Raw genomic sequence first — 19814 nt, 5'->3', positions numbered from 1 at the left:
TTTCTTTCAAACATGGAGAAGGGGAGGTGAGCTCTCTACTGCAAAGGCACTCTCTTCACTTCCCATATAAAGAGTATGCTGCTGATTCCTCTGTCAGTGAAAATCAACGCAGGATTTCCTAATGTGTAGAGAGAATTTCTTGTCTTGGGCATCCTCCACAAGATCTCAGTTACATTTTTTTGAAGACACAGGATTCAGTCTGAAATATTTGAGCTAAGATTTTAGCCTGGTCTTCTGTGTTCATCCAGTTCCCTTTACCACTACGCTAATAGGACCTTTCATTCGTACCCTAGAGGGTCTTTCTCTGCAGACCAATTGCAAAAAGAGTATCAAACTGGTATCAAACATCCCAAATCCTGTCTCCCTCCACACACAAAAATGATTATAGCTGCGGTCATGATAATAGCAAGATAATGTATGTGAAGCACTTCTTGAACACATTAAAAGTGCTCTGCTTAGTTTATGCAGCAGAGTGGATTATTCTCTGGTGGATTCCAGTTTCAGCACCCAGTATGATTTGGCATGTGTCTTGTACAGTGGTACCTCAGGTTACATATGCTTCAGGTTACATACACTTCAGGTTACAGACTCCGCTAACCCAGAAATAGTGCTTCAGGTTAAGAACTTTGCTTCAGGATGAGAACAGAAATCGTGCTCCGGCGGCAGCAGCAGGAGGCCCTATTAGCTAAAGTGGTGCTTCAGGTTAAGAACAGTTTCAGGTTAAGTACGGACCTCCGGAACGAATTAAGTACTTAACCTGAGGTACCACTGTATTCCTAGGCTCACATTGCCTGCGTTGGCCAAGACTGACCATGCTCATTGTCCATAGCATGATTACTGACTGTTATGGAGGAAAATGGAAAATCTGGGCTGGAGCACTACAATGGAATATAGTAGAAAGATTCTTGAATAGGAAGTACTCTGCTGCAAAATTTTGTTGCAGGTCTACCTGCGCCTATTTAATAATGCCCACTGTAGATTTAAGGAAGTTCATCGAAAAACACAATACAAAGAACAAGTCCTACCTCACCCCCTGAAAAATGAATGGAGGTTAGCTTAACTATGGAAGGCCTGGGTAGATAATAATGCCTTAGCCTGGTGCCTACAAACTGACCAAGAGGGCACCAGGTGTGTTTCCCTGGGGAGAGCATTCCACAAATGAAATGCCCTGTTCTTGTGTGGCCAGCTGATTGTGCCATTGGGTAACCCATGGGCTGGAGCTGCAAGGCTGGGGAGGTGAGCGAAGCAATTTTCGTGCAACCAGTGTGTGAACAGCGCTGTTCCTTCCTTAAAAGCCTCCAGATGACTCTCTTTCAAAGGAAGGGGAAACAAATCACACGGCAGAAACCGAAATGCTGCACACTGCCGCTTCCTGTTTATTTCAGCCAAGGTTCATGTGTAGCCTGGCAAAGGAGGAGCTGGCTGCTTCCTCATTCATAGGGTGCTGCGAGACAACCACTGTTTTTCAGGGTTGCACAATGATTGTGGGTTGGAAAGCCTTGGGCAAGAAACCCATTTCCCCAAAAGATCACAGACTTTTTGCCAGACGAATAGGGATAGAGAAATGCGCTGGAAAGTGTGGGGTGGCATTTGGTACAATGTTGGTCTAATCTCCCTACAAACTCATGAGGAGGGATGTTCAGTGGTTCACAAACTGGGTGGTACTACCCCCTGCAGGGTGGGATTACCGGGGGGGGGGGGTTGCTAAGGGACAAACGGGCAGTAGGGGGGCACTGGAGATTGGCCCCTCCAAGAGTACTGATCTTTGATTTATGATTGACCAAGCCACTGCCTAGAGGGCCAGATCTTTTATTTATGACTGACCAAGCCACTGCCTAGAGGGCCAGATTTGATGAAGTGAAGGGCCGATCAAAGGGCCCACCAAAGTTGTTAACCTTTTTTTAGGATTGAAGTTGTTGAGATTTTTTTTTATGATTTTACCCCAAAGTTGTTGAGTTTAGGATTGAAGTTTAGGATTTTACCCCAGGAAATAAACTGCCACAGGGGCCAAAATAAACCAACTGGCGAGCTGGAACAGGCCCCCAAAACGGACTACACCTTTAAAGTTTTACCGCTCTTATCACTTTCAAAGCTATTTCCTTTGGTCCCGTTTGTTTGTATTTATGATTCAGAGCAGTCATAGGACAGCCAATTTTGGGTAACAACTATTGATTCTGTTGCGAATTCACTGCTGTACTAACGGATTGTGCATCTTTGGTAACTAGTTCTAGATAAATATTTTGCGCTATCATTTTCCTTCGCCCTTATGTTTTTGTTAGACAGAATGCATCAAAAAATACTTTCCATGCAATATTTCCTGGTTTTTGTCGTTCTTTAGTGGGTTGTGAGAACCACAGTTCTGAATGATGCTTTTCAGAGGGTAGAGAAGGGTGGGGTGGGGTGACTATGAATTTATGGAGCCAATGGGGGCGGCGGACTGAAAATGTTTGGGAACCACAGAAATAAGGCAGCACCCGTCAAGAGCCTCAATAAACAGGTTGCTTGGAAGCTTCCGGAATCGGGGGAAATTCTGACCCACGCAAAGATGGGCGATTGTAAGGTTGGGAATGCAAAACAAAACATTGCAGTGGAATGGAGTGGGGGGGGCAAGTCAACTTTGCTGAGCCTTGAATGAGTGCCTATAAACAGAGGCGAGTTACAGAGAGACCTGCTTTGTTGCCTATAAGTCGGCCTTGAGCTGTTCTCGGCCTTCCCTGTTCTGTGTCGTTCAAAGCAGAAAAGTGCAAGCAGCCCTAGCAATTTCCTGTCCAGCTGCAGCTCAAGTGATCTTTCTTTTTTCCCTTTAAAAAAAAAAAGGTCTGTGGATAATTTTAGGCAGTTTCCTCTTTGTGGATTATTAATCTGCTTTCCTCATTCAGCCTACGGAGCCGGGCTCCTACTGTTCTGCCGAAACCAACAGATGGCCTCCCTGCCACTTCCTCTCGCTTCGCTGTGGGTTTGCTGTCAGGCCACTTCTGAAATTAATAATGTTCCCTGGCCCAGTGCCACAGGCCATTACCACAAAGGGGAAGTCACACATCTGAATAGCAGGAAGCCAGGCAGGGTCACAGTGTGAACTAAACCAGCTGAGCATAATTTGAGCCGCTCCCATTCAGCAAAGTGTACGGCTTCCTTTTTCCCTCCTCCTGCCCCCTCCCTCCTCCTGCCCGCCCCACTCCTTTTAAAATAAAGGAGGGGGGAATTCACTGCAAAACCTTTGCATTTCATCATAGATTCACACCACTGGAAGAGTTTCTGCTTGACTGACAGTGAAGGCCTGTTGTTGTCTATCACTGGCAAGGGGCAAGGGAAGCAATGGGACTCGAGTCTCTCCATTTGCTAGCAAGGGTGGCAAAACTCAGCTGGGGCACGGCTGCAGAAACCCGTCTCAGTCTGAGGGCCACATTCCTTTGTGGACAACTTGCCAGGGGCCATATTCCAGTGGTGGGGGGAGTCAGAGGAGAAAGGGGATGGAGACATTGACCTTGGTACAGGGGTAGGCTACATTTCAACCAGAAGAGTCAGGATATGCTATGTACACACATAGTAAAGACCTCTTCATCTTCCATCTAGGCAAGAAAGAAACGCTATCACAACTTAAGCCACATTCCAGGCAGCAAAACACCTGGTGTGTTTGTTTGTGTGTGTGTGGAGCCAGATCAGGGAAGGTTATGTCTTGGGCAGATGGAGGTATGGGATGGGGGGAGTCTTGAGGGCCAGACAGAGCAGCTTGGAGGGCCATACTCAGCTACTGAGATGGAGACTCTTCACCTCTGGCATAGGGAAATATGACTGGATTGTGGTTTTTTACTGTATGCAAAAAGAGAGATAGTAAAGGATAGTGGTTAAAGTAACAGAGTAGGACTGGGGAGATCAAGGTTCAAATCTCTCTCTCTCTCTGGTTAATCATTTCTAGGTCTAACCTTCCTCACAGGGTTGTTGTGAGGATTAAATGGGAAGAGCAAACCATGTGCACCTACTCTCTTGAACTCCTTGGATGAAAGGTGGGATATAAGTGTGATAAAAGTACTATTTTTATGAGCGTGGTGCCTGCAAAATGGTTTGCATTCCCAGCCACAGCCGAATGTGCTACCCACGGAGTCTTGAGTAGGTGCCTTATTCACGTTACATAACTGAAGCCTCCAGCTGCCCACCTTAGAGCAGTTATTTTATTTGAGGCGGGTGCTAGCAAGAACAGAAGCAGACAAAACCTTAAGCCATCTTTTAAAAAGACCGTGTTAAAACCATCTTTTAAAAAGGTGGCGGTTTTTAGTCACCTGCGGAAATAGAATGAATCCTGTTTGCAAGTTGTACTTCAAAAGTCCCCTAGTCACAAGAGTTTCCTTTTACCTTCCTCTTAGATAAAACAGAAATGGGGAGGGGGGAAATGAAACTGGGTATTTTGCAACTCATTCATTTGTAGATATAGATATAGACCCGTGTGGCACTGTGGTCTAAACCACTGAGCCTCTTGGGCTTGCCGATCCAAAGGTCAGCAGTTTGAATCCCTGTGACAGGGTGAGCTCCCATTGCTCTGTCCCAGCTTCTGCCAACCTAGCAGTTCGAAAGCACACCAGCGTGAGTAGATAAACAGGTACCGTTGCAGCTGGAAGGTAAATGGCGTTTCCGTGCGCTCTGGTTTCCGTCATGGTGCTCTGTTGCGCCAGAAGCGGTTTAGTCATGCTGGCCACATGACCCGGAAAGCTGTCTGTGGACAAACGCTGGTTCCCTCGGACGAGCACCGCAACCCCATAGTCTCCTTTGACTGGACTTAATCGTCCTTTGAGTAGACTTAACCGTCCTTTACCTTACCTTTAACTTTTCTTTTACTTGTAAACCACCTAGAAGCCATTTTGGCAATTAAGAGGTAGGTAGGTAGGTAGGTAGGTAGGTAGGTAGGTAGGTAGGTAAGTAAGTAAATAAATAAATAAATAAATAAATAAATAAATAGTTAGTGTGTGTGGTGGGGTGGGGGATGCAGACAAGTAGATGAATAACTTACCATCTTTACAGGATGTTATATGTGTGTGTTGGGGGGAGTGCATTCTTGTAGGACACAACCTGTTTGATTTTAGGACACAGCTAACCAGGAAAGCCATTCCTCCTTGCCATTTATCACACCCAGTTGGAGGTTAACTATCCTCTCCCATCCCCCTCTCCTTGCCAAATGTCATTTCCTTCGGGGTTTTTTGACGGAGTTAAGAGTGAGGTCTGTGATGTACGCTGGTGTTTCTTTTGGCAGCTGCTGAAGCAGCTGATAAAATCATTTGAAAGATGGAGTCATAAATTATCTGGACTTGAAGCAAAAGCCCCACAAGTTGCGAGGAGGTGGAGTCTTCAGCTGGAAATTGGAAGGGGGCGAGGAGGATTCTTTCATTAAGTCATCTCTCCGTGTTAATTGGTGTGCATCCCAGCTGCAACAAGAAGATAGGAAAAGCGGGGGGGGGGGAGAACTGAATATCTGTTTAAACATTTCAAAGATTTTTTTAAAGAGGAAAATCTCCTCTGTTTCACTGATCAGAGCAAAGGATCTGCCTTCCTAGACTGACTCCAAATACTCATTTGCATTTTGAAGCCCCTCTTTTGCATACGCTATGACAATTTGGCTGACTTTGTAGCCACATTTGTATATGGGTATTTGGATCTCTTAAGAAAGTTAGAAGTTTTATTGCTTCCAAGCACTGCATTCCAGATGTCAAGGAGATAAAGAAGGACACAACTTTTAGAAGATATCTGAAGGCAGCCCTGTACTGGGACGTTTTTATTGTTTGATGTTATATTATGTTTTTATATGTGTTGGAAGCCACCCAGAGTGGCTGGGACAACTCAGCCCGATGGATGGGGTATAATAATAATAATAATAATAATAATAATAATAATAATAATAATAATATAATAATAATAATAATAATAATAATAATAATAAATAACTTCTCACTCTGAGGGACCCATCCCCTTTCAATACCTACAATGTCGTCTCTCTGCTTCCCACCCCCCTCCCAAATGTCTGCACATTCCATAAGGATCCCAAAAGGGCCCTTCTATCCCACATACATACGAAAATACAGCCTGCCACACAGTTGCTTCTACAAACAGGGTTTTTATTTCTGCAATATGTCATCGGCGCATCAATAGTGCACCCATGGTGGGTTTAGACTGGACCGTTGACACTATTGCCCTCTCTTGCGCTATAGCACAACAACCATGGGACAGAAACACCCTGGAACATTTACGGGTAAAAACCTACAGGATTTCAGCAGCAAGGTCCGGGGGGGGGGGGGGCATGCACTGATTGGAAACCAAGCAATATGAGTATTCATATACTTTTGCAGATGCAAGAGGGCCTTCTTGGTAGTGGCGCCTGCCCTGTGGAATGCCCTCCCGTCAGATGTCTTGATGATATTTTTTATTAGTTTTCAATTACAACAATCCAATAATAGCCTCATTATAACAATGCCAAATTATAATACAGTTAGTAATACCAATCCATGAGATGCCAAATTATACAATTTAGGTGCCTCCCGTCCGCGTGCTAGAATTGATGGTTTGATAACCATCTCATCAGATGTCAAGGAAATAAAAAACCGTCTGACTTTTAGAAGACATCTGAAGGCAGCCCTGTTTAGAGAAGTTTTTAATGTTTGATGTTTTATCGTGTTTTTAATATTCTTTTGGGAGCTGCCCAGAGTGGCTGGGGAAACCCAGCCAGATGGGTGGGGTATTATTATTATTATTATTATTATTATTATTATTATTATTATCTGTCCCAATACCATCATGAGCACAAATCATCACAAAAAGGATAGGGCACTGAAGTAGGCAATATTAACAGAGCTGCTCTGCAGGTAGGCATCTGTACCAAAGGATAAAGGAGGTGACTACAGGTATAAGGGGCAAAGGGGCACAAGAACGCTCCCTGCTTCATCTGAACTGGATCTCCATTTGTGCAGCACATTTCTTGTAGCTGGAAAGGCTGTCCTTTTGCTGATGAGCTTGGCTACATAGACAGCCTATGGAGAATTGTCTTTCTCAGGGCCGTCTTAAGCATATCTGGTGCCGTGGTGCAAAGATCCCTCCAAAACAAGGGAGGAGGCGGTGGAAGATATTCTCTGCCTCCCCCACTGCCCTGATCCCCAGCATGGTGGCGGTGATCAAGCAGGAAAACGTGCTGGTGGACATGCTCTCTGACGTTGGGGCACCCAAGAAGGCAACCCAGGAAGGCCGTTTTTAGCAGATGCAGAGGCTGTGCGTAGCTTCCATCCTAAGCCTCTGCGGGGATCGCTCTCCTCCTGTGGTGGCTTGGGAAGGAAGCTGCATGCCTGCCAGCCATATAGTTGGCAGGGCACAGCTGGTGGGCGTGCAGGGAAAGGGGAGGCTGCCAGCAAAGCCACGCAGCTCCCCCACTCACTAGGGTGCCCCTGAGAGGCTGGCGCCCTGGTGCAATGAACCATTAAGACCAATGGGAAAGACGGCTTTCTTCAACCCTCAGGAGCAGGGGGTGTGGGGTGGGGAGGGAAGCCACCAAGGTAGCAGGTTTGTGCATTAAGCCTTCCGTCATCTACAGCAGTCGCCTGTGTGTCTAGAGACATGTGCCTGACACATGTTCCCATAATTCATAATAATGTGTAACAAGAGAATGAAGGGTATGTTTAGAAGAGGGAGAAAACCCACTGGAGCACAGGAAGCAAGAATTTCAGGTCTATATTTGGGAGGGGAAATAAGGCTAATTTATTTCACAACTGTGTCAGTTCCATAGGAGTCAAGACAAAGTATTCTCCAGCTGGCTGAGATATCCAGCATGCAGATATTGGAGATATAATGACAAAAAAAATGATACTAGATGGGAGGTCTGTTTATTTTCAGCAGGAGACTGGGGTGAAGACCTTGTTCATGGGGCCAAAAGCATGACTGTTAAAGAAATCCATGCTGGTTTCAGTCTGTTAAAAACATCTCCCGTTTCTCTCTTTTGTGTGTGTATAGACCTATTTACAGAATGTGCATGTGTGTGTCAGCGTTGATGGGTTTACAATTATTATGTAAGAACAGACTTACTTCTACTCCCCACATCTACTCCCTGCTGCAGTCTCCATTAATCACGCCATTTGAATTACTGTTAAAAAAATCATTTTGAAGACAAAGTTGTGCGTTTTGGGTAGTCCCATCCAGATTCATGCTGACGACGAAAACAGAACAGATAGTTTTAGTGGTTTTTGCTTCCTTTCCCAGAACCCCACACTCTTAAAAAACAAAAGGAAGCAATTGGGGGGGGGGGAATAAAAAGTGATGGAAAACAGGGAGGCAAAGTAGATCCCACAGGGGCAAGCTCTGTTTCATCTGTAAGATTTGCATCTGCACTGGAATTTTTTCAATGATGTTTTAATGAAGTCTTAAGAGTTTTCTCTCTTGTGTGTCTGGGAGGAAGTGTGGGATATAAATTTAATAAATAAAGATCTTCAGTAACTGCTGCTTTGCAATGAGGTAGCAGACAGAAGGAACAAGTGAAGGAGAATAACTGAGAAGATTTGACACTGCAGAGGTACCTCGGGTTACATACGCTTCAGGTTACAGACTCCGCTAACCCAGAAATATTACTTTGGGTTAAGAACCTTTCTTCAGGATGAGAACAGAAATTGTGCTCCGACTGCATGGCAGCAGCAGGAGGCCCCATTAGCTAAAGTGGTCCTTCATGTTAAGAACAGTTTCAGGTTAAGAACGGACCTCCGGAACGAATTAAGTACTTAACCCGAGGTACCACTGTATTAGACTGGGGCTCAATTATCTTGGAGCAGCTACTCACTGTCTTTCTTTAGCTGTTCAGCTGGGTCCTATTCATTCTCCTCTGCCAGTTAATTCCCAGTTTCCCAGAGTGGGTCACACCATCTTTGATGGGATCTTTTACTGTTCTTCCAGGATCGTGTTTTGCATTTGTGGTCTCTATGGTAAAGTAACATACAATATCTCATGATCTGTCACTGGAAGTGCTGGGCCCACCCGCCCTCTCTATGACAGCATCTCTTTTTCTGCCAGGATCCATGAAAGGGGGTGTGTGAGTGTGTGTGTGTGTGTGCGCATGCATGCACATGTGCAATAGCTGAGAGTTTAGGCTAAAAAGGAAATGAAAGATGGATATAAGGAGTGCAGAAGGAAAGGAAACATCTAGAGTAAGTGGAAATGGAATGGCTGTTTGTCTTAAGCATCAGAGAAATATCTGTGCTGAAGAAAATGGTTGCTTACTCCATTTACTTATGTGTTTGTGTCTATTGTCTTGTGTGTTACAATGTATCCACTTCATTGCATTTTTTTAAAAAAAGATTCTGTGCCATTAATTTAATAAGTAATAAAGGTGTAGCAGTGTCCTTTGGAGTCCAGAAAAGTAGATTCTATGTTTATTTCTGCTACTGTCTGCCAGGTTTGTACAGCTCAATAACATATTAGCATTTTATATATATATATATATATATATATATATATATATATATATATATATATATATGCAGGTTTTGGTGTCTTCGGGTGTCTTCCCGTGTAAGAGTCGGGGTGTCTGTGCGACGTTTCGACGAGGTCTCACTCGTCATCTTCAGGCTGGTTGAGTGAGACCTCGTCGAAACGTCGCACAGACACCCCGACTCTTACACGGGAAGACACCCGAAGACACCAAAACCTGCATTCCTGTACCCGTGAAAATCTACGAAAGCATATATATATATATATATATATATATATATATATATATATATATATGATATTTTTAGACTTGCTTCTATGATTAATTAATGCTGCCATATAGCTGCTGATGCAGGAAGATCTTCACAAATGGGGAATGAATATAGATGATATACAATGGGGGGCGGGGCGGAATAAAGCTTCAGTCCTTTTTGAATTCTAGTTTGCATCCCTTCATATGCAACTAGAACTTGGATGAAAGAAACAAACCATGGAATCCAAATATAGGAAGCAAGAAATGGGTTTTAGTTAAAAATAAAAACCAAGCAAACTTGAAATTGGCTGAGGAAGGACATCATATGACAATTCCCAAAATGATATGCAGGTTTCTTTAGCGCCTGCCACTGTTATGATTCACTATTTAAAAGACTTCTTTTAGAAATCTGGGGTTCCCTCCCCCACCTCCCTACAGTTACCATGTGATTTGTCACCTGCAAACCAGGTGGTGGCCATTGCATAGAGGGCTTCCCACCTTTAGATGTTAATATTCCTTTAATGGCCTACATCTCTGCATTTTGGATCAATGTGGGAGTAGTTACATGACGGACATTTTTTTCACTGAGTGTTCTGGCACCTGCCTGTGCCAATTTTGTGTCTCGTTTAGGGAAAATAGTCTCTCTCAATTTATACACCTAAAGTGTCATCACAAGCCACGTCACTGAGTCACTGAAAGAAAATAATGAGGCGATTATAAGAGAGGCTGTCCACACAGACATGCCAGGGATGTTCAGAACATCTATTGCCACGGTACCAACAGATGGGACTGGAGAGTTAATTTTGGAAACTACAGACTTGCTTGCATCTTTAAGGGGTTTGATTTATGCTTGCTAAGTTGCAGGGATGTACAGTAATACCTTGGTTCTCGAATGGGTTAGGTGCCGAACAAATCGGCTCCCGAATACCGCAAACCTGGATGTAAGTGTTCTGGTTTGCGAACATTTTTCGGAAACTGAAAATCTGACACGACTTCCGCTCGGGTGCAGGAAGCTCCTGCAGCCAATCAGAAGCCACACCTTGCTTTTTCGAATGGTTTCGGACTTCCTGAATGGATTAAGTTCAAGAACCAAGGTATTCCTGTAATGGAAAAGATGGCAGATAATACCACACAGCTGGGCTAAAAGCAATATTGCCTTCTTCCCAGATGACTCACACTTGTGTTTCTTAGTTCCTACACCACCTTCAACCCTATAGGCAGATGATTTTGAGGATCATGAAAGGGCAGCAAACTATTAGCTATTTAATTTCTTATTGTTGCATTTTTATGGATGGGAAGGGAAAGAAGCACTTTTGGGTTTTTCTGACTCCGGTGTAAAAATAAGTCAGCTAGTCTTGGATCCTTTGCATCTTGGCTTTGTGGGTGGGAAGGAGCAGGAGGGACTCCCTAGATGCTGTTGGACTTCAGCTGCCAGCAGCTTTAGGCAACATGGCCAATGGTCAGGGATGTTGGGGGTTGTTGTAGTCTAGCAACATTCAAAGAGCACCATGCTGGCTGTCCCTGCTCTGAATTACCGTATTTTTCGCTCTATAACACGCACCCGACCATAACACGCACGTAGTTTTTAGAGGAGGAAAACAAGAAAAAAAAAATTCTAAATGAAACAGTGGGTTTGTGATTTTTTTGGTGCAAGATGTTGCCATGGACATGCTGTGTGATCTGATGGTGAATTTGGGGTGACCCAGTGCAAAAAATCCTGAGGATCCATGTGGATCTGTGCTTTGTAACCACGTTTTAAGTGGGGAGGGAAGGAAAAGCACTCAAGGGACAAGGAGCACGCATGGGGTGTGTGGAGAAGGATGCTGCTAATAATGAAGAAGAGGGGTATAAGGGGAGAAGGCTCATCTCCTCTCCCACTTTGCTCCTTTAAAGCAAGCAGGCTCTGCTTTTCTCCCTCCTCCCCGCTAGCGAGCTGAAAAACTTTGCTACAATTTAGCGAGCTGAGTGGGGAGGAGAGAGGGACAGAGAGCCTGCTTGCTTTAAAGGAACCAACCGGACAGGAGCCGCTTACACTCGTGTAAGCGGCTCCTCTCCTCTCCCGCTTTGCTCCTTTAAAGCAAGCAGGCTCTCTGCCCCTCTCTCCTCGCCACTCAGCGGCTCTTCTCCCACTTTGCTGTTTCAAAGCGAGCCACGGAGGAGGGAAGGAAGGGGAACCATGGATCCTCTGCTCACGACTGCAGCAGATCCCCTCCGCCACCCGCAGGCATTTGCTCCATAACACGCACAGACATTTCCCCTTACTTTCTAGGAGGAAAAAAGTGAGTGTTATGGTGCAAAAAATACGGTAGCTGTCAGATTGTGCATTAGATCAACCATGGCTGACTTAGGCTCCCATCCCTCTGTTAAAAACTCCATGTGTGAGTGTGGCAGCCCCCTTCAGACTAACTCCTAGCACCTATTGGCTGGGGCATGTCCCCATTGGGGAGGCAGGGCTCATCATACATCTCAGATCCCCCAAGTGTCCCTATTTTCCAGGGATGTCCCTGATTTAGAGTAGCCATCCCGGTTTCTGATTTGATCCTGGAATCTCCCACTTTTCCTTAGGGATGTCCTGATTTTCATTGGAGAAATGTTGGAGGGTATCTGGCTGGGATATAAGCTTGTTTTCCGGGAGTGTGTCTTTCCCCCTTATTATTTTCTAAAAGCTCCTACTCAGTCTGCTGAGGCTCACAGGAGACTTGCATCAGGTGCCATCTTCTCAACCCTCGAGCCGTCTGAAGGCAATCCTATATAGGAAATGTATTCTTTAATGTTTTATTATGTTTTTATATATGTTGGAAGCTGCCCAGAGTGGCTGGGGCAACCCAGTAAGATGTGTGGGGTATAAATAGTAAAATTATCCTTATGGAACGTCCCTATTTTCATTGGAGAAATGTTGGAGGGTATGACATATTCTCATCTGCCCTTTGTGTGTTCAGACCGAAATCCTGAAGAGGATTTTAAGTGTATCTTGCTGGAGTCAAGATTTTCTGGTGTAAGAGCAACAATAAAATTCTCCACTAGCTTCCTCACTGGAATATCATTAAAGCCTTCCAGGACAACCACCACCACAGTACAATTCTTTACATTTCCCTTTATTTACATCAAAATTGCGACAGAGTGGCTCCTCTGTCTGGAAGTTTCCTCTATGGAAATTCTGTGCCTGGGTATTGACTCTGGATAAAACCGCTGAGATTAATTGTAATTGCTATCAAAAGCTCCTCTGCACAAGTGATAAACAGTGCAGTATAATTGGTATACCGACTTAAGAGCTTAACTTGACCCTAAGATAGGGATATAGAGTGGAAAACTGTCTCAGCTAGTGTTAGAAAGCTCTTTTGTTTTTAAAGAATGGGTCAACTTTCCTCTAGTCCAGAGACATCAAACACATTTGACTTGTTTTGAAAGGGAGCCACAGCCAATGTCTCAATGGAGTGATTTTAATCTGAACATTACCTGACTGGGCTTTTCTTTATTCAGTTAACATTTCCTTGACCCCATAGTTCAGCCTTTCACATAGTGACCTCAGGCTTTGATAACAGCAATTCAACCTTCACCCCAGCTGATTCTGCTAAATACATTGCCTCAAGGCCTAAAAGAGAGGATTAGCAGACTTCATCCTAATTACCTGTTACTGTGTAGTTGTTAAAAAGATTTTGGCTCCAGAAGATGAGGGTGTAGCCAGACAGAAGGCAGCCCAAGGTTCAAATGTCTAGCAGTGCTTGGCTCCGCAGACCTATAAAATGGGAGTGTTGACTGAATGCAAACAGTCTACATTCTGAGAGGCCCAAGCCAAGGAAATGATGGCAGGGCCATTACTCTTTACTGCAAGCATGGAGGCCAATTGACTTCTCACTGGCCTGTTAATAGATGAGCTCCTTGGAGTTCCTCTTTTGTGTGATTGCCAGAATTCTCATCATTTAGCTATAGATGGGCTCTTGTGACATATGAGCAATGTGCAAGAGACCACCTGATCGCCCTGTCCATTTATCACCTTCTTAAAGGACAGCATTTCTCATAAGATGGCCAAGCAACAGTTTTCATGTGAAGAACCAGCTAATTACTCTAACAACTTCTAGAAGGATAGCTGTGCTGGTCTGTTGCAGCAAAATCAATGAAGACTAGCACATTTTGTGTCCCATACATTTTCATGTAAAGTAAAGGGACCCCTGACCATTAGGTCCAGTCGTGGATGACTCTGGGGTTGCGGCGTTCATCTCGCTTTATTGGCCGAGGGAGCCAGCGTACAGTTTCTGAGTCATGTGGCCAGCATGACTAAGCCACTTCTGGCGAACCAGAGCAGCGCATGGAAACGCCGTTTACCTTTCCACCACAGCAGTACCTATTTATCTACTTGCACTTTGACGTGCTTTCAAACTGCTAGGTTGGCAGGAGCAGGGACCGAGCAATGGGAGCTCACCCCGTCATGGGGATTCGAACCGCCGACCTTCTGATCGGCAAGCCCTAGGCTCAGTGGTTTAACCTACAGCACCACCCATGTCTCATGTACTAGAGTTCATTTTATCAGATGCATCTGATATAGTGGACACAGCTCTATGAAGGCTTGTGCTGTGATAAACTGTTAGTCTTTAAGGTTCCAGAAGACCTTGGGTTGTATTCAACTAAGTTTTACTCAGATAACATTGATTGAGATTTATCACCCTAATCTAGTCATGTTCGTTAATTTAAGTGGGTCTAGTCTGTGTAGCACTTATTTGAATAACACTCCTTATTTATTTAGATTTTATTGTATCTTCATCCCACCGTCTTCTCCAAGGAGTTAACGATGGCACACATGGTTCTCCCTCTCTTCATTTAATCCCCTCAACAACCCTGTGAGGTAGGTTAGGCTGAGAGGCAGTGACTGGCCCAAGGTTAGGCTGAGAGGGGTTTAAATTCCCAAGTCTCTGTCCAGGGCTGGATTTAGGTTTGATGAGGCCCTAAGCTACTGAAGGTAATGGGGCCCTTTATATGTCCAGCTGTCAACAACAAATTGTCACTGTTTTTTGTGTTGAATATAAGCTATATGGTAATTTATGGACCTAATAGGTATCTAAAGCCATTTGCACATGTTGCTATGCAACCAGTCCATGCAGAATATAGGCACCCTACAGAAATGAGCAAACCAGTGATATTTTAGGGAGCAGGCTAGCAGGCGGGGCCTATTACCATACTTACATCATAGGAGCCTACACAATACAAAACACTGTTGCTGTATGTAGGTTTTATTTTACTTGTTTTCGATCTTATATTTTGGAAATGTACATTTTCCCCCCTTTAATTTTTTTGCCCCCCCAAGAGAGTGGGGCCCTAAGCTATAGCTTGTTTAGCTTATACGTAAATCCGGTACTGTCCCCATCTGATACTCTACATTACACCACACTGGTTCTACTTAGGTTGGTCTTATTTTGGAGGATTGTGTTTATTCCCAGATCCTCATGGTCTCTTGTTGTTGTTGTTGTTTAGTCGTTTAGTCGTGTCCGACTCTTCGTGACCCCATGGACCAGAGCAAACCGTGGACTCCTGTCTTCCACTGCCTCCCGCAGTTTGGTCAGACTCATGTTCGTACCTTCGAGAACACTGTCCAACCATCTCGTCCTGTCGTCCCCTTCTCCTTGTGCCCTCCAATTTTCCCAACATTAGGGTCTTTTCCAGGGAGTCTTCTCTTCTCATGAGGTTGCCAAAGTTTTGGAGCCTCAGCTTCAGGATCTGTCCTTCCAGTGAGCACTCAGGGCTGATTTCCTTAAGAATGGATACGTTTGATCTTCTTGCAGTCCATGGGACTCTCAAGAGTCTCCTCCTCCCCTTCATGGATCACTGCCTTGCCATGGCGAAGGGGCTTGAATAACTCAGAGAAGCTATGAGTTATGCCGTGCAGGGCCACCCAAGATGGACAGGTCATAGTGAAGAGTTTTGACCAAACGTGATCCACCTGGAGCAGGAACCGGCAAGCTACTCCAGTATCCCTGCCATGGACAAAGGCAACAGGCATGGTCTCTTAGACCATAATTATTGGCTCCCACTTCAAAGCACAATTCCATCATAAACTTTGTATATAGCACTAATATTTTGAGGTGGCACACTCTAGTTTCTTGTTCTTTGATAGATCATGGTAGTGGCTTCTGGTAACAAGTAGCTGAAAATGTTTTGACAGCAAGACAGTTTTAGATCTTTTGGCAAAGTGTTAAGCAGTCAGTCATCCCTTCACTTTTGGTCATTAAATGTCACCCAAAGGTCAAAAGGTTTTGTAAAGAATGCAAGGCTTTCAGTTGTTAATTAAGCTTCACGCTGAAATTCTTTGAAGTCACTTCATGCTTTAAAATTGTGATACTGCACATTGGGTTGTGCCCCAACAAAGCATTTCTTAAATGAACTAAATGTAACATTAAACAAATATGATTGCAAAGCTACTTGTTTACTCTGTCTGTAATAAAATTAGCTTCCAATTAGACCGCAGAATCAAATTATTTATTTTACCAGTTAAACATGTGGTATTTTTGATAGCCTAAATTCTCAATTTTGGTTGCTCTTTTAATCTAAATCAAGTAGGCCTTGTTTGTTTCTGTAACATCAGATATAACATAATTGTGGATCTTCTGAATTGTTTATCTCCATAAATGAATATTTAAATAAAACATTTTTTGCAGACAGCTTCATACCAATGTATTTTCAGAGACACATTTTCATTGAGTTTTTAAAATACATAGGGAAAAACAAAGAAATAAAATTATTGGATGTACAAACAATAGTTATTCTTCCACAGCTGAGTCCATTGAACAGGTAAGTTACCAGTTATTATAACTTGACCTGCCTGAACTTTAGAATAATGATTCTAATCTATATTATATTTTACAGGATTTGAATGGCGAGATAGAAGAACAATATTGATAAATATTGAAAGCCATAGTACATGATAAGCCAAGGGAACTCCCCTTCCATGAGTTTAATAGCTTGCAGAGGAAATAAAATCATACCATATTGAACAGAACTTGTTGTGCTTACTTTGACCTATTGAAAGGTTCATTCATACCAATGTATTTACTAATGTGAAACTAGCTATGTCTTCCACTAGGTCGCTTCTTAATACCAGAAGAATAGCCAGAAATGAAATACACCACTGCAACTTTTTGAAGGACAACCATTTTCTTTATGTGTTTCCTGACCACTTATTTAATTTATTCGAGGCTTTTATATACTGCTTTTTAACAAATTGATCTCCAAAATGTTTCCATAATTATGCATCAATAAAACAGTATACAATACAATTAAAACATGCATAATAATCAATAAACAGTTTCAACCTACTTAATAACAGTCCAACAGATATCCAAGTGTACGTAAAGTGAGGTGACTGACAGGTCTGAAATTCTAAATTGTGTATTATTTAGTTATTACATTTTCATTGCATTCTTCCTTCAAAGAAATTAATTGGTTGATGGATGGATTTAAAGTATTTATGAATGGCCTTTCTCCAAATAATAATTAAAAAGAACAATACAAAGTGAATCAACTGAAACAGAACAAATCCAGAGAGTGGGCTGCATACACGATCCAACCTGATTTTTATTCTCTGAAACAACCCTGTGATGTAGGCTATTTGTGCTGAGAAGAAGTAGCTGGCTTAAATTCACCGACTCCTTCTGTCTATTCCACCACGCTGGAGCACTTTCCAGATGATATACTGTGTGGGATGGAGAGGCAGATGGAATCACACCCACAGTTCCTCCTCTTAACCTCAAAGACAATGCAAGGAACATTAAGTGGGAAAGGATGGCTCTTTGTAGCAGTGTTTACTACCTCTCAGAAATAGCACTCAGAGATGGAACCAGGGTGTGTTGTGGAGGGCAGTAGGCATTGTGTGGAAATGGCAAGGCAGATGTACCACCCAGGTATGAAATGGGTACAAAGACTCTCTCAAGGCAAATCTCAAAAAATGTAGTATAAACACCGACAAATGGGAAACACTGGCCTGCGAGTACTCCAATTGGATAAGAGCCTTTACCAAAGGTGTCATGGGTTTCGAAGACACTCGAACTCAGGATAAAAGGGAGAAACTTGCTAAGAGGAAGGCACATTTGGCAAACCCTCACCCTGATCAATTCCCATCCAGAAACCTCAAACCCTTATCATGATCAACTCCCGCCTAGAAACCTATGTCCCCACTGTGGAAGGACATGTGGATCCAGAATCGGCCTCCACTGTCACTTATGGACTCACTGTTAAGACCGTGTTCATGGAAGACAATCTTACTTGACTACGAGTGATTGCCAAAGAAGAAGAAGAAGGGTACAAAGTGCAGTGAGAAAGCTGGTCCCATTGGATATCTTTTATTAGAAATCCCTTTGATTGGTTGAACCTGTTTTAAACATTGCTTTTAACATTCCCCTCCTTATGCATTCTGAAAAAAGTACTGTGTTTCCTCAGGCTCTGTGTCATCCCATATCCAGATTAACACCTCACTGCCCCGTAGACTGTCACAGTCTGAAATGATGTTTCTTTTTAGCCCCACAGCCTGCTTTCTTTGGAGTCAAAGGCGTGACCCTCTTACTGATTAACAGCACAATCCTAACCATTTCATTGAGGCTTACTCCCATGTAAGTGGGGTTCGGACTGCAGCCTAAAATAATTGCTTATCCTGATCCAGCGAAAGAACAACATCTTTTCTTGCAAAAAGGCTGTGGGATGCAGTACAGATATTCTGCCTGCAGCACCTGCCCCACAGAACTATGGTAGTGCTATCAGTTCTGACAACACTTACTAAGCATTAGGAAGTGATGGGCTTTTGGTGCTCCCCGCCCCGCCCCCGGTGACTTTCACTTCCCCAAAATCTGAGCCTTCAACTTTTGAACACAACACTTGTCAGGCACGACTGTGTATATCCTTCGTTAACGAGACAGTAACTCAGTTCCCAGATTCTTGTGCATTTGTTCAGTCTATTTTTATCTGCAATCCTGGGATCTAATTTTATTCCAAGGTGTCAGAAAAGTGATTGTCTCTCTTCTTTCCATCTAAGGGAGAGCGCTCCTGAACAGTGTTATTTGTAGCTGGAGGCTGCTAAAGGCTGATCACCCACATTGTGCCAAACTGTCACGACTCTGCTTGCCGTTCCATCATTTTTTAATGAACAAATTTGGTAATGGAGGCGAATTAGTGTGCTTTTACCTAGCTGATACTGATCGACGTATATTCTAGACTCCCCTGGCTTATTTACATGGGACACAGCTGAGGAGGCGGGTACCTATTAGGCAAGTGGCTTTGAGAGACTTCGGTGTTACAAAGTTGACAAAATCATCTCCATCATCCCATGGGTGACTGATGCCGCTTTGTGAATTTATGTGGCCCACTTCCATACTAAGTGAGACTTTTAGGAGCATCTGGCAGGAGTGTGGAAGGTTCGCAAGATGATGACAATGAGCCACATGGTAAGCAGTTCCAGATGTGACATTCTGGACTGGAAGGCTTTATTTTTACACAGCATGCCCATGTCATGTGTGCAATGCAGGAACCCCAAGTGTTTTTTGAGCCCAGGGGTATAGCTGGAGGTCTAAGAAACTGTTGTGGGCACCATAAAAAACCCATTTTTCAAAATACACTCTACACTACTGGTGACGTCACCAGAGGGAAATGAACTAAGGTTGCTCTTGGAACTTCCTACCGCTTGTGGAACACCATGGTGACGAGGTTTGCCTTCAGAGGATGCTTTTATGCTTGAAATCCCAAGGATTTTGGCATATTATCGTAGACCTTGTTAGGAAATCTAGCTGTTTAATGATATGGGGAGCTCTTCTCCCTCTCCCTCCTTCCCTCCCTCTCTCTCTCTCTCTCTCTCTCTCTCTCTCTCTCGTACTATAGATGCTAAAGCAAATATTTTGGGACTGAAGCAAGCAAAAGGCTTGTGGTCTATTCCACATGCAGGTACTTGGGATGTGGGTGGCACTGTGGGACAGGAGCAGAAAAAGAAAGGTTGTCTAAGAAAACAGAAGGGCTTTGCCGCCTTCTGCCAGAGATAGAGGAATTTAACAGAGAACACTTCTCTTTGCAAATGGTGTTTATGGTCTTTTGAAATTGCAGGAGGTCTCTGATGCTTCAAATGCACCGTCTGCATATAAACGATGCG

This window comes from Podarcis vaucheri (assembly GCF_965113315.1).
Source record: "Podarcis vaucheri genome assembly, chromosome: 10".
In the NCBI taxonomy this organism is placed as follows: Eukaryota; Metazoa; Chordata; class Lepidosauria; order Squamata; family Lacertidae; genus Podarcis; species Podarcis vaucheri.
The sequence above is the reverse complement of the archived record's forward strand: the minus strand, read 5'-3'. Positions refer to the sequence as shown.